The sequence below is a fragment of the Trachypithecus francoisi genome, unplaced genomic scaffold, assembly GCF_009764315.1.
Source record: "Trachypithecus francoisi isolate TF-2019V2 unplaced genomic scaffold, Tfra_2.0 Lachesis_group7, whole genome shotgun sequence".
Classification (NCBI taxonomy): Eukaryota; Metazoa; Chordata; class Mammalia; order Primates; family Cercopithecidae; genus Trachypithecus; species Trachypithecus francoisi.
Window position 1 is genome coordinate 81,881,140 of NW_022681472.1, and position 15,159 is coordinate 81,896,298.

General features: G+C 41.7%; 1 long non-coding RNA gene across 1 annotated transcript in view; it reads left to right on the plus strand.

Moving 5' to 3' along the window:
• The window catches only part of LOC117079129, a 31,039-nt gene extending 19,241 nt beyond the window's left edge, over positions 1–11,798 (plus strand). Inside the window, exon 3 of the long non-coding RNA XR_004435271.1 lies at positions 11,755–11,798. This is a non-coding gene — a long non-coding RNA (uncharacterized LOC117079129). The remainder of the gene's footprint in view (positions 1–11,754) is intronic.
• Positions 11,799–15,159: the final 3,361 nt, after the last annotated feature.

Consider the following 15,159-nt stretch of genomic DNA (forward strand, 5'->3'; position numbering starts at 1 on the left):
TAGTATTCCATGGTGTGTATGTGTCACATTTTCTTTATCCAGTCTATCATTGATGGACATTTGGGTTGGTTCCAAGTCTTTGCTATCGTGAATAGTGCCGCAATAAACGTAAGTGTGCATGTGTCTTTATAGCAGCATGATTTATAATCCTTTGGGTATATACCCAGTAATGGGATTGCTGGGTCAAATGGTATTTCTGGTTCTAGATCCTTGAGGAATTGCCACACTGTCTTCCACAATGGTTGAACTAATTTATACTCCCACCAACAGTGTAAAAGTATTTCTAGTTCTTCCCATCCTCTCCAGCATCTGTTGTTTCCTGACTTTTTAATGATTGCTATTCTAACTGGTGTGAGATGGTAGCTCATTGTGGTTTTGATTTGCATTTCTCTAATGACCAGTGATGATGAGCTTTTTTCATATGTTTGTTGGTTGCATAAATGTCTTCTTTTGAGAAGTGTCTGTTCATATCCTTTACCCACTTTTGATGGAGTTGCTTTTTCTTGTGAATTTGTTTGAGTTCTTTGTAGATTCTCAATATTAGCCCTTTGTCAGATGAACAGATTGCAAAAATTTTCTCCCATTCTGTAGGTTTCCTGTTCACTCTGATAATTTCTTTTGCTGTGCAGAAGCTCTTTAGTTTAATTAGATCTCATTTGTCAATTTTGGCTTCCATTGCCATTGCATTTAGCAATATTTTTAATGCCTTTCCTTTTAACTAGATAGTATTCTTCTCAGGGGCAGGAGCTGTATCTGTTTAGTTCACCTCTGTATTTCTAGTACCTACTGCAGTACCTGACATGAGTTAGGTGCACAACAAATATTTGTTGACTGCGTTTAACACTAGATTTTTTCCCCCTAATCCTTAAGCTTGATATGATGTTTCATACAGTAGCTCCTGCTATAGTCTTATAAGAATTATTAAGGATGGTAATATCGGAGAGGAAGTCCTAATTTAATACCTGTATCTACTGAATGGAAAACTGAATCATAAGAAAGGAAATGACTTGTTGAATATCAACAAACTAAATAGTGCTAAGAGCTCAGAACTCAGTTTGCTGACTCCTAACCCAGTGTTCATGTTGTTGGATCATGTTGTGTGAATGGCATTTCCAGAGTTTCTGAGTGTTACTCTATAAGTCAGGGTTAGCTTCAACTATGTGCCAGGCAAAACCCCAAAATACAGTTTAGTTTGTTTTTAAGATGGAGGTTTATTCCTCTCTTAGGTAAGGTCTGAAGGGGTCGTATTCAGGATTAAAGTCTTCCTAGCTTTTACTCTTTCACACGTAGCTTCCATTCCCAAGTTCATCTCATTAACCAGGCTGGCCATTCCAGCCAGCACCCAAGGAGAAAGAGGAAGGCAAGAACAGCTCCTTCCCATTAAGGACATTATAGCAAGCCACCCTCAGCACATTGCTCACACCCCACTGGGCAGAACGTGTCATGTGGCGACATCTAGTTTCAACAGAGGTGGGAAAATGTTCATGTTTACTTTAGGCAGATACATGCCCAACTGAGAAAAGAGGCTTCTATTACTTAGGAAGTTCTTTTTTTTTTTTTTTTGAGATGGAGTTTTACTCTGTCACCCAGGCTGGAGTGCAGTGGCTCACCGCAACCTCCACCTCCTGAGTTCAAGTGATTCTCCTGCCTCAGCCTCCCAAGTAGCAGGGATTACAGGCACCCCTCACCACACCCAGCTAATTTTTGTATTTTTAGTAGAGACAGGGTTTCGTCATGTTGGCCACTCTAGTCACCAACTCCTGACCTCAAGTGATCTGCCTGCCTTGGCCTCCCAGAGTGCTGGGATTACAGGCGTGAGCCACTATGCCCAACTGGAAGTTCTTTTTAATCTCTGAGTAGGATTTGCCAGGGCTGAAATAAGAGTTAAAAAAAAAAAAAAAGAAGAAGAAGAAAAGAAAATCAAAATACTTGGAAGTACTCTCATGACAAAAATTTCACATATTTTATTCCGATGACATTTCAACATGTGTTATCTCAGGAGAGATACGTGAATCCGTGAATTTTGCCTCTGGATTGACTCCCTTGTGGATTGAGTAAGTGTGAAACTGAAAATTCACAGCACTGGTCTCGTAAAATATTTTTTCTCCATTTATACATTGACTTACTAATTCATCCATTCATTGACTGAACATTTGTTGAGGGCCTGCTAGGTGCCAGGCCCGCATTCAGTTTCTAAGTGTTAAAGCTGGATGAACACATCCTGAGTCTTCCACTCTGTAGGCACCATTAACCAGGTGCTGACTGAGCCACGCAGCAACCGTCTGAAACGTTCTATTATCTCAGCGATCTTAAACTTTAAAAGCTAAGGCTGGATTTCCTGAGAGGATTACATTGGTTTTTTAGATGCTGCCCCTATAAAATGCTAGCTTGCTTTCTTACGGTGTGCCATATTGCAGGGCAAAGCACTTCAGTTATGTGTGCTTAACATAACCGTTATGCACAGTTATGTTAACCTGGCACAAGGGGGGCTCACATGCAAAACTACTATGTTGTTCTATTTCTTTGAGCACGAGCCGGGCACTTTGGTTTATGGAATCACATTGAATTGTCTCAGTTGCTCTGTGAATAATCACGGTTCCATTGGGGGTAAGTTGAGGAGCCTTGAGTCCCACCACCTCACACAGCCTACCTCAGTGACCTCATTAAAGCTACCTCAAATATCAAGCAACGTAAGTAATTTCACTGTGATTGTACTTGCTACCTTCACAATTACAGACTCAAGGAAGATCCACCAGGCTGTCTTCAAATCTGATCAATACTTTAGTCTTATGAAAATTCTAGACTTGCCACTGTTGTGAATGGCTATACCACTATGCCCGACTTACAGAGGAAGTAACAGAGATCAGAGAGGTGAATGGCTTCCTTAAAGCCACACAGCACATAAGTGACAGAGCCAGGCTGCAAGCCCCCTGCCATAGGTCCAGTTCTATTTTTCCCCAGGAATACTGTCTGAATGAGTCAGTGAACTCTCAGGCAAGAAGGTGAATGCTCAGACCTCCTGGGAGCCCCCTCGAGCTCTGTCCTCTTTCTACGGAGCTCACTGTGTTTGGGCAGGATGCAGATTGCTAACATCTGTTTACAGCCAATTGTCTCTCAAACTGGGGTAATTAACCACTTGGAACTTTAGAGCAGAACCTTCTTTTAAGGTTTTCTGAGTCCTGCTCCTTTATGTTACAGTTGAAGAAATGGTGCAGCAATGTCCCCCACGGTCACACACAGTGACCATGTGACAGGAGCGAGACAGTAGCCCAGCTCTCCTACCCACTGCTCCAAAGCACTGTTTATACCTCACTACGAGGAGAATGAATAGAGAAGGGAGGGGATTCATAAGGTAATCATATGAGGATGTGGATCACACAAGCATGTGTAATCATGGAGTACAAGGATCTTTTGTTCAAGTGTATTTAGAGGTTAATGCGTGAGGGCTGTGGAAATGTTCAATTAAGGCTTACTGTTAAGTGATGGAAGGACAGACACTTAAATCATTTCTCACTCTCTCTGGAAATAGATATGAATTAGCCACTCCATTTTCACCAGAAATGGTTCATACCCTAGTTGTTATCAGTTACACCTTAACTACCCTTGCCAGTAATCATTTAATAAGGATTAGTTGATAATCTATTGAATGGAGGCAGGTGATGTCAGAAGGAGGATCATGGGGCCTCGTGACAGCCCACTTCATAATATTTCCCTGATGCTGGTCAGGCTTCTCAAAAAGTGTTCTTTGTGCCAACATCATACGGCAGAAAGGTCACCTAGATTGGAATCCTGTTTCCATCATGTGCTACACTCACCCCAGGATTTGAGGTACAAGTTAAACCCAGCTTCAGCTACAGGAAACCAATGCTCACTAGAAGATGCGTGACAGCAGGGACCCTGTCTCTCTTTTCATCAGTGTCCTCAACATTGAGTGCATACTGGATATAAGAAGCCTTTTATACGTTCTTGTGAATAAACTGAGAGTTGTAAAAAACACTCAGGATAAAAGGGGTACTGGCGGTGAGAGTGAGACTCATTAAAAGCTACTTTCACAATAAAGAGAGTAAGGGAGGAAGAGACTCATTGCTCAGGGCAGAAGACAAATGCTGACAGATGACAATGAGAAAACAGAGCTGTATTCATCTGGTAAAATGTGTCATCCCTGTCAAGGAGAATGATCTTCCATCTGGAAAGGGAAGAACACAGAGACAAGGAGACGTGAGGAAATGCGGTGGAAGCACAGAGTTCAAGATGCGGAAGCTCCACGTGAGGTCAAGATGCAGAAATAAAAAGAGCTGATTCCCAAGGGGCAAGGATAGCTATTTATGAAAAGACACACAGGCACTGCATTGGGTACTTTAGGGATGCTATTGAATTCCTTTCTCACAACCCTAGAAGACAAATATTATTATATCCATTTTACAGCTGAGGCAACTGTGGTACAAAGAAAGTAAATTATTTGCCCATGGTCACCCCCTTGAATACATTATTCCGTAAGAGACAAGATTGAAAGTCACATCTAAATCTCATGCTTTTACTGCTAAGAATTAAAAAAAACACTAACTGTGAGTAATCTCAGAGGAACTGCAGAGGTGAACTTCAGGGGACTGAAGATGCACAAATTCAATGTTAAGGAAGAAAAGATGAATGCTACGGTGGACATCTAAGTCTGATATTTGCCCCCAAGAAAACTCTACAATTAATAATTATGTATCTATATGTCGATATATATACATCGATTTTATATATATATATATATATAAAATTTCATCACTTAAAGCAGGAAGCATGATCACCAAGAAGTGGTATGGATTACATAAATATAAGAAGAGCTGATGTCAAATTCACCTCCTTTTCTGATAGGGTGCCAGGCTAGCAAAGCATCCGATGCAACTGATGCCATGTGAGTCAATTTCAGCCAAGGATGTGGAAGTTTACTTCAGATGATTTTGGAGGAAAAACTTGAGAAATGAAGGCTAGAAGATAGTAAATTTCAATACGTATACATTGGAATGGGGCAGTCTTTAGCTACTGACCATATCTGTCTGTCCTTGGTGTTATATATAAAGTTTTGGTGTTGCAAAAGAAATAGTATTTGAATATAAATTTAATTTTTAAATTTTTTTTAATTTTTAGCAAGGCAAGTTATTTTTATATAGAAGGGTACACTCTTATGGGTGGAGCAATGGTGAGCGCACACTTGGACAAGGGAGGGGAAGGGGTTTTTATCCCTGACGCATGTGGTCCCTGCTGCTGTGTCGTTTTCCTATTGGCTAGCATTAGACTGCACAGGCTAAACTAATTTTGATTGGCTAATTTGAAGAGAATGACAGGGTGAGTGCTTTGGTGGGAGTCAGGGCAGAGCAGGTCGCAGGTAATTGAATGAGTTAGGATGGAGCAGGTGATTGGAATGTAGGGTGGAGCAGGTGAGTTAGGGTGGAGTAGGTGATTGAAAAAATTGCTTTACGAGGAAGTTAAGTTTAAAAGTAGAAGGCAAAGAATTGAACATACTGACATATCAATTTTTTGAAAAGAAATTTAGAACTCATATCTAACATTGACCTCTTTGATAAGCATTTAATTGCTTGATTGAGATGAAACCTGGGTTTGTTAAAATGCCTGGTGTCATGGGGTCAGGAGGATCATCAACTAGGAGCCTGGGATCAAGGCTTCAGTCCAAGAACAAGTGTGATAGGAGTGGACTTAATCATTAAGAAGAGTGGTTTAAGACAGAGACACAGTCTAGAAATGGCAACGAGACTCGGTGTTGTACCAAGCTATAAGTGAGAGAGTGGGGTCCAGGAGTATGAAATGAAGCAATTATAACAGTGGTGGATCAGGGCTGAAGCAGTCAGCAAGGTTAACTCCAAAGGGAGTCTCCTGAGGAAATCACACTTTACCTAAGGACAGTATCCATCAGAGTTTTCAAGGATTGCTGAGCCTGCCAGTTGGCAGCACGTGTGCAGGTGTGAAGACACATGTGGGTCCGGGGAGAGAGTCATGTGACTTGGGATATGGGCACCGAAGACAAGCAAGACTGATATTTAAGCCAGATAAAAAGAAATCACCTAGAGGGATTTATTAAGCAATAATTTATTAGATCATCAGTGGGCTCTCAGGTGGAGAAAAATCCGTTTGTTTCTTCATTTTACTTATATACATATTTGCTTTTCATGTCTTTCTTCCAAAAATGTTTTGAAGCCACTAAAAAGTATTCGAAATTGACTCTGCATAGGTTCAGAAGTCAGAACTAGGACAAACAGTGAATATTATGAGGAATCCATCCTGCCAGACACTGTGGCTCATGCCTGTAATCACAACACATCGGGAGGCTGAAGCACGCCAGGAGTTCTAAGACTAGCTTGGCCAACATGGCGAAACCCCATCTCTACTAAAAATACAAAAATTAGCCGGGCGTGGTGGTGCACAGCTACTCAAGAAGCTGAGGCAGGAAAATCGCTTGAACCCAGAAGGCGGAGGCTGTAGTGAGCTGAGATCTCGTCATTGCACTACAGCCTGGGCTCCAGAGCCAGACTCTCTCAAAATAACAACTATACAACAACAACAACAACAACAACAACAAAAGGAATCCATCCTAACCATCAGAGCTTCAAAACAGTGGATTAGCTTGCTGGGCAAGCAGTGACCTCCCAAGCCTGGAAGTATGCAGATGCAAGGTGGCCAGAAGTGATGTGCACACACACCCGTGAACCCATACACTCTCACGTTCTCCAGGTGATTTGAGGAGTTGATTCATTTGGCCTACTAAAATGTCTTCGGTGCAGTTTCTGCAAATATTTAAGTTTGATCATTCTTTTATACATTTTGTTTTCAAAGTTTTTTTTTTTTCTTTTACATAGCAAGTACAATATAATTCCAACACATTTAAGACTTCTGGTTCCAGTCATTAATGTCCTGTGCTGCTAAACCCAAGCCTGTGAGGGTAAAACTATCTTTTGGGACTTTAGCTTAGTCAGACCTATGTTTCTGAAACATGTAGTGTTTTGTGAAATCATGAGTGTGTTCATGAGTGTATTATGAAATAATCTCCAAGTTGCTTTGGAAAGAAGGCTAGAAACTCTGGCAGAACTGGGAACAAAATATACAATAAGACTCTCTTTGCAATGCCCCAGCCCCTTGCTCCCTGGTCTCCATTATTCTGCTTATACAAACCTTTTATATTCCCTGGTCCCTGCTTCCATCTATGCAAACTTGACTGCCCTTAACTACTCTCTAGCTTCTGGGGAAGAGGGGACACTATAAAAAGATGTGACTGGTAGAGGCATTTTACATTACATTGAGGGAGTTTACGTTCAATAAAAAAAGGAAAAAAGAGATAAAACATGGCTCCTGGCTCCCTGTCCAACCAAGGACAAATCAAACAGGTAGGAAATTACAACCATCAAACTCTCCCTTGGTCTTTAAAGTCACGGTCAAAACTTGAACTCTGCTATTTCTCCCAGAGTCAGGTTTGTAAGTACAAGAAAATAGATGACAGTTCCTGGAGGAAACCCTCCCCGGAGTCCTTTGAAAGTTCTTTTTTTCCTTCCTCTGAGCTTTGTACAAGCATCTCCTGAGTTGTCATTCATTTCCATGCTTGTCTCTCTTTGAGAAACAAAGAAACAAAGAAACAAAATCCTTGGAGCAGGCACCCTGGAGCAAGTCTGCCTAGGTCCAAATCCTAGCTCTGCCATTAACTGACTCTGTGGCCTTGGGCCATTCATTTCTTGGCACAGTGGGAATGGTAACAGTGTCTAACTCACGGGGTAGTCCTGAGAACCTTCACGAGATCATGAAGCATGCAAAGCACTCAGTAAAAGTTAGCTACTGTGATGATGGAGGCTAATGACATGGGCTCTGGAATCTGACCTGCTTGGGTTCAAGTTCTTTAGGTTTGTTACAGTGCTCCATAGTTAGCCTTCCTTAGTCCCAGTCTTCCCAGAATATTAAATGGGAATAATCACAATCTCTATCTCAAAGGGGTTGCTGTAAATATGATGTGAGGCAAGTGCCTGGCTTATAACATTTGGGAAAATTTGCAAGTTGGGCTCTGAGGTTTTCCAGGGTAGTGACTTGTTCTAACTTATCTCTGTACTTTCATCACCTAGCCTGGGGCTGGCACATAGTAGGACCTATTGAATTTATGAACCTTGACTCTCTTGGCTGACAATCCCCCTCCACGACCCTCCTAAACATATACATACATGTATAAACACCATGCACACCACACATTCCCACATATGCATACAACATACACCCAAGACAGACACAAACACTGCGTATACTATGCACAAAGCACACATACACCACACAATCACCAGGCACACTCACATACATAGCAAACACATATAACATACACATATGACAAACACCATGCACACATATATCCACAATATACGCATGCCACAAACACAAAAGCACCACGTATACCACACACAACACAAATACATATATATATCTGTATACGCATACACAAACACCATATTGGATACACCAAACACGAGACATACACATATATACACACCACATGAACATACTACACACACACACCACAAACCAAACACCATGCACATACACACATGTTCTCACCCCCACATACATACATACACACATGCACACATGTGTATGCACCATTTACCTTTCAGCTGCTCTGCTGGGCTGAAGGAAGCTATGCCAGTTTCAGGGATAAAATTCAGCTACCAGGGCCTGTTGCAACAAGCATGAGGTCTTTCATCAGCTGTGGCCACCTCCCTGGAAAGGCATTCGGAATGAGTTTTAAATTTGCATTTTGGCCTGAGGAAACGGGAGTGAAGTTATGACTTTTTCCCCTTCTGATTGTCAAATAACACATTAGCCCAAGCCAAGAAGCCATTTCTCCAAATAGAGATATAGATGAGGCTGGTTATTCTTTCCAAAATTCCACAAGGCTCCATTGAATTTCATGTGTATGCTATAGTTAACAGGCATTTCTTCCTGAGAACAACAGAAGATGGTATACTTTAACCAGATTTCAGACAGGCCAGAACATTGGACTGGAAGGAGTGCTAGAACAGGATCTTTCTTGTCCAGTGGGTCTGAAACTTTACTGGATTTTAAAATCCCCAGAGCTCATGCTGTTCATACATATTACCAGGCCCCAAACCTCAGAGATTATAATTCAATAGAGGTCTAGGGTGGAGCCCAGAAATCTGCCTTTTGGATAATAACCTAAATGATTCTGATTCAGATAACACTTGGAGAAACACCAGAATCCCTTATTTCATAGCTGGGGAAAACTGGATCACAGTCATTAAATAACTGACTCATACAGATAGTAAGTAGCAAGGCTGGGACTGGACCTCAGCTCTCCTTGCTTTGAGTTCAGTGCTTCTTAAGTAATGGACTTAATTTCATCTTCGTGCCTTTAGATCTCCAAGTATTATAGTGTTGGTTGGCTGAAAAAAAGCACTGAATTTGAGAGCAGACAAGGCTTTTCTGTGGTCAGTCTTGTTCCTCTAGGAAAAAGAGGTCTTCTCTTGACTGTCATCGGTTGTCACCTAAGGCCACCGGTTGTCACATACTTAATTCTTAACCATGCTGGACAGATTACAGTCGCAGATTATTTAAAAAGGATTTTCACCCTGCTCGGAAGCCAGACCTATTGCTTACAGCTGCATGCCCCAAATCTTCACAGACCTCTTGACTGCTTAGACCAGCTGTCAGAAAACTCCAGCCTGTTGGCCAAATCTGTCACTATCTGTTTTTGTAAATAAAGTTTTATAGGAAAACAGACATAGACATTACTTTGTGTATTGCCTATGGCTGCCTTTGTACAAAGTTGCAACAGATCATATGGCCGGAAAAGCCGAAAATATTTACCATCTGGTCTTTTACATAAACATTTTTCAATCCTTGGCCTAGATTGTTACTTGGGGCCCTCCCAGGAGCCATGGAGCAAACATACACGACAAATAACTTCAATGAGGCACTGTGATATAGTCTACAAGGTCCCTCTCTACCCATAGACTAGGTTGTTGATGAAATCTCAGCAACCTAATGACTATCTTTCTGAACTGTCTGGGTGATTTCGGAGGCTAATAACATTTTCGTTCGATGAAGTGAATTTTACTTCAAGGATTTTGTTGAAGGTCTATTATATGAAAGTGTATCCTAAGTCAACCTCCATGAGACATGACAGCTCCTTTATTAAGCACTGGGTATCTCTTCTCCCCTTGCCCTTCTGCATTCTCACCTACTGTTAAATATGGTTAGTTTTGCCCTAAGTTTGCATGGGTTCATCACTCTCTTCCTGGATCCCTGAAAGCAGGCCTAGAACAGCTGGGCCAAGGGCTGAGGGCTGCTTCCAGAAGCAGATTCTTCTCCCTTCCATTTCTGTTGTTGTTGCCCAGCAACAATTTGAGAGGCTTCGGAGAGTTTCCAAAGGCCTGAGGACTTGGCACAAAATGGTTCGTGAGCCATTATTGTGAATGATCCCTGAATTATATTTTTCATTGCACCTTTCAGTTTCACATATGCTTGTATACTCACATACTCCTGGGAAATTCAAATAAATCGCACAATAAGAAGAGACTTGGTGTATATACTCTTTGCCAAAGAGTTTTTACTGGGAGATAAGAACAAAGTATGGCAAAAGACTGTCATCATAATATGTGTCTCTCTAGGGGGCATAATTTCATAACTGCTTTTGTAGGAAGACTGGTCTGATGCTTAAGCCCATGAGGTTTGGAGTTAAAGCACCTGCCTGTGAAATAATACTACTGTCTACTTTATAGGTTGTTGTGTCAATGAAATCACCTTTATTTTGTAGTTTAAGTGTAGTGGTCAGTGCTCTAGGAAGGCTGTCATTGTTCATGATGATGATAGTATTATCTCCAGAAGGATTAAATTAGGGCATTATACGTGTGTTTTTATGAGGTACACAAAGTCAGAAGGAGAGTTTGGAAAGTGATAAATTAATTGCATCTATAGCCCCACTTATTGGCTTCTTGTTATTCTTGACCTTATCCTATAATTTGTAATCTCTGCCCTCTGCCTTTGGACAGAATTGTGCTTTTCCTTGATCACTAGGATGTTAGCAAACGTTCCTCAAGTAGATCCCTACAAAGTTCTTGAGGGTCTCTGCATCTCCTCTTCAGTGAGCTTGCTTGGATTTGGAAACTTGCCAACTACATGGACCCAAGCCTGGACTAGTGTGCTGGAGGATGAGACAAGGCATTGCTGAATTGGCACAGCCAAGGTCATCCAGCACCAGGCCACCCTCAAACATACGAGCTAGAAGGTCAGCCACAGTGAGCATAGCTGCCTACCTAACACTCAGCTGACCACAAATGCATGAGTGAGTCCAGTCAAGATCAACCAAGCCTAGTCCAGAATAGCAGAACTTCTCAGATGATCTATACGTTCATGAGATATAACACATGGTTGTTATTAAAGCCAGGACATTACAAAGTGATTTGTTGAACAGCAATGAGTAACTAATAAGAAAGCATATACAGTGTCTATTTAGTACTAGTAAATGATTAATGCAAGAAGATAATTTAAGTTTAAAATCTTGTGGGATTGTTAGATGCTTTTTTTCCCTGTACAAATGGCCATGGTCCAGAAGTCTAGAAATGAAAACCAAGTTCAACTTAGCAATTGCTTCCTTTGTTATAAATACCAACTCAGTCCATAGAGATGGTTAATTAATAAATAAGGCAATGGCTAGTCAGTTAAAACTGAAGACCTATTCTGGGTATTTCCCTCTGCTTGCAGTAATGAAGTCTGGAAAGGAGCACACCTAATTCAGGCTAAAAATAGTACAACTAAATATCTGGAAAAGAGGACATGTGTTTGAAGGAAAATATTCAACCAAAAAAAAAAAAAAAGTGGTTTTCTTCTTTTATTGACAACACCAGTTTCCTGAATGCCTGTGTCAGCTTTTTGGTGACAAGAAAGGATGAATAAGACACGAGTATGGCTTAAAGTGCAGCGAGAGACAGAATAGTAAATTTACGAAGCCAGAAATGAAAAGCAGAAAGCGAAGACGATATAGTGAGTGGGATGTTGTCATCAGCTTTGATGCTATGGTGCTTTGTGGATGATTCAGCTCTGGGTGATAGGGTTGAACAGTTCTGTACCTCCCTGGCAAAATTCCAGTGTTCTGAGCCTTGGAAAATAAAAGCAGTGGAGAAAGAGCTGCAGGTGTTCTCCCACAGTAGACCTACAGCAAAATTGTGAGCTGCAGATTGTTCGAGTTGATAGACAACATGTGAAAGGAATCAGAATATGCTGTAGGCAGTATACAAGCATATGTCATTCATCCATTTATTCATGCATTGCTATTATAAGATATAGTATGAGCCATAAGGGTGGCATAAAGTTTTCATCTATCCGTCAGTTTAGTTAAGATATTTATTGAACTAGATACTGTGCTAGACACGAGAGATACAAAAATGAAAAGGAACATGGTCTCTGTCTTACAGGAATTTACCAGCTAGACAGAAGAGACAGGGAAAGAAACTGGCATTGATCATACTGAATGTCATCACAAAGGAGGTTTGAGATACTGCTTTTTCCTCCCTATGAAGTCCTGAGTCCGTGGAAAGGCCGAGGGGAGAAACGTCAGCAGCAACGTGGCAGCTCTATTAGTGATGGAAACTGGATTGGGAAATGCAATATCACATCTGTCACCTAGAGGTTTTACCAACAATATTTTGGCCTAGAATTCAGCCTAGCACATTCAATGTACTGTGCCTACCCCACTCTGGCAGAGTGGGACAGTTGAATCTTCCCGGAAAGGAAGAAGTTGTGGTTGCCCGGTGGAAAGCCGATCACAGTGGATACTTCCTGCACTCAGTCAAGCTTCTGGAGGCAGAGGATCAGGGAGGAGCTAAGAAAAGCAGCAGTCAAGATGAACTAAGCCCCTTATCCCCAACCCACAAGTAAGATGTTTCAGTCTTTCTTCCACGGGAATTAAGTCAGGGATACAGAAAGAAACCAAATATGTTTCTCTCAGTGGTGTCTATAGAAAAAGGAAGTCAAAGAGAGATGAGGGTTCTCCCCTAAAATCTGAGATAACACAGTGGGAGGCCCTAACCTAACCTGGATTTGGGGATTAAAGAAAGTTTCACCAAGGTGAAGACACATTCTTCTGTCTCAGGGGGAGTTGTAGAGGTGAGAAAACAGTGGGTTATTAGTCTTCAGACAAGACAATGATCAAGAATTGGTTCACAAAAGAGGCATTATCTAAAAACAGTCTTGGTTGGTAGATATATTGCAAAAAGTGAAATGGCTTGGCAAACTCATTCAGTGCAGAAAATAAGTTACCTGTCATATAATAGGAAAGCCCATGTCCAAGGAGAATGAGTGCCAAATTCAGCAAGTCTGTGGAGAATGTGTAAGAGTGTAGGGGATAAGATAACTCCGTTTGGAGTCAGGTATTGGAGCATCTAGGATGCCAGGATACTAAGATGGAATGTGAACCTATTTTCTTTTCTTCTTTCTTTTTTTTCTTTCTTTTTTTTTTGAGATGGAGTCTTGCTCTGTCACCCAGGCTGGAGTGCAGTGGCATGATCTTGGCTCACTGTAACCTCTGCCTACTCGGTTCAAGCAATTATCTTGCCTCAGCCTCCTGAGTAGCTGGGATTACAGGCATGTGCCACCATGCCCAGCTAATTTTTTAATTTTTTCATTTTTAATTTTTTTGTTTTAGAGATGGGGTTTCACCATACTAGTCAGGCTGGTCTCGAACTCATGACCACAAGTGATCCACCCACCTCGGCCTCCCAAAGTGTTGGGATTACAGGTATGAGCCACTGTGCGCAGCCTGAACCTATTTTCTTTATAATCTATCTCACCTACCTGACCCCACTGCAGGATTCCAATGAGAAGTGGTGAGGTCCTGGTATGAAGTAAGGGAGCTGGGGAGGTGGAGAGAGGAATACATGTGAATAAAACTGGAAGGCCAAGAAGGCAGAATCTATGGGAGCGAGCATGATGAGGATTGCTGAATGAAGACCAATAGTGAGACAGTAAGATGTTTGAGGAAAGGATGATTTAAACAGAAACTAGAACGTCAATGCCATGGAGACAATCTTCAGTTCTCTGAATGCCCAGTTTAAGGAACCAGCATTCCTTTAAAATAGAACTATTCAGAAGACAGAAAAGTGGGCAAGGTATAAAGATGTGTTGAATCTATACTTAAAGATTATGGCTAAGTTCTGAGAGTGGGTGAAGAGTGGGTGAATTCTCTCTCTCTCTCTCTCACACACACATGCGCACACACACACACAGAGTAGTAGAGAAAAAAATAAAAAGAAGGTTGCCAAGGAAAGGAACGTGGAGAAACACCCCTTGTTAAGGGCAGGGACAAGCAGAACCTCCCTCAAAGGAAAAATAGAAGATACAGGTAGTTTGAGAGATTTCCAAAGTATAGTGTCACTGAAGTGATGGATGCTAGATAGATATTTACCTGCAGGGTTGATATATTGGCATGGATATGCCCTCAATTTTATTTTTCTCCATTTTGGCTTTTCTTCTTATCTACAAAATGGAAAGCAAAATTTCTGCTCCAGTGTTTGGTGACTGAGAACCTGGATGTTTAAGGATGAAAAGAATAATATTTTTAGGTACCTATCAATTGATTTTACTTTATCATTTCTGCCTCCCTGCATCTGTTTGCTAGTTTAACACGGGGAAGGGGCAGTGGAGGGCTGGGTGCTCTTTGGGGGAAGGAGGATCTCACATAGGGAAAGGCTCCTTCTCTCTGAGCCCAGAGGACTGAGAAGGATGTCAGAGATGGAAGAGAAAGGTAGCCAGGGCTGTAACCTGTGACATCTCCTGCTCTCAAGGGGGTGATGTGCTGACTACATTGGGGGACTACATAGAGCAAAGAGCTCTAGACCACCTCCCTACTAAGCATTCACAAAGTACACCAGAAGGCAGAGAAGCCAACACATGGAATCCCAGCGTGGTTTAAGAGGATGGACTGGCACAGAGAGATAGTTTTATTAGCAGGCCTGAGATTCCTTAGGTGACATACAGCAGAAGAGAAACTAGGTTTCCAGTCCTTGGAACTGCAACTGGGCCCACTAAAGTGGGATTGAGGAGATCCTTCAAGAGACACTGAGCGATGGCCTCTGGGGTCAATGTTGCTGTGAGGGTGTGGCATGACTCAGA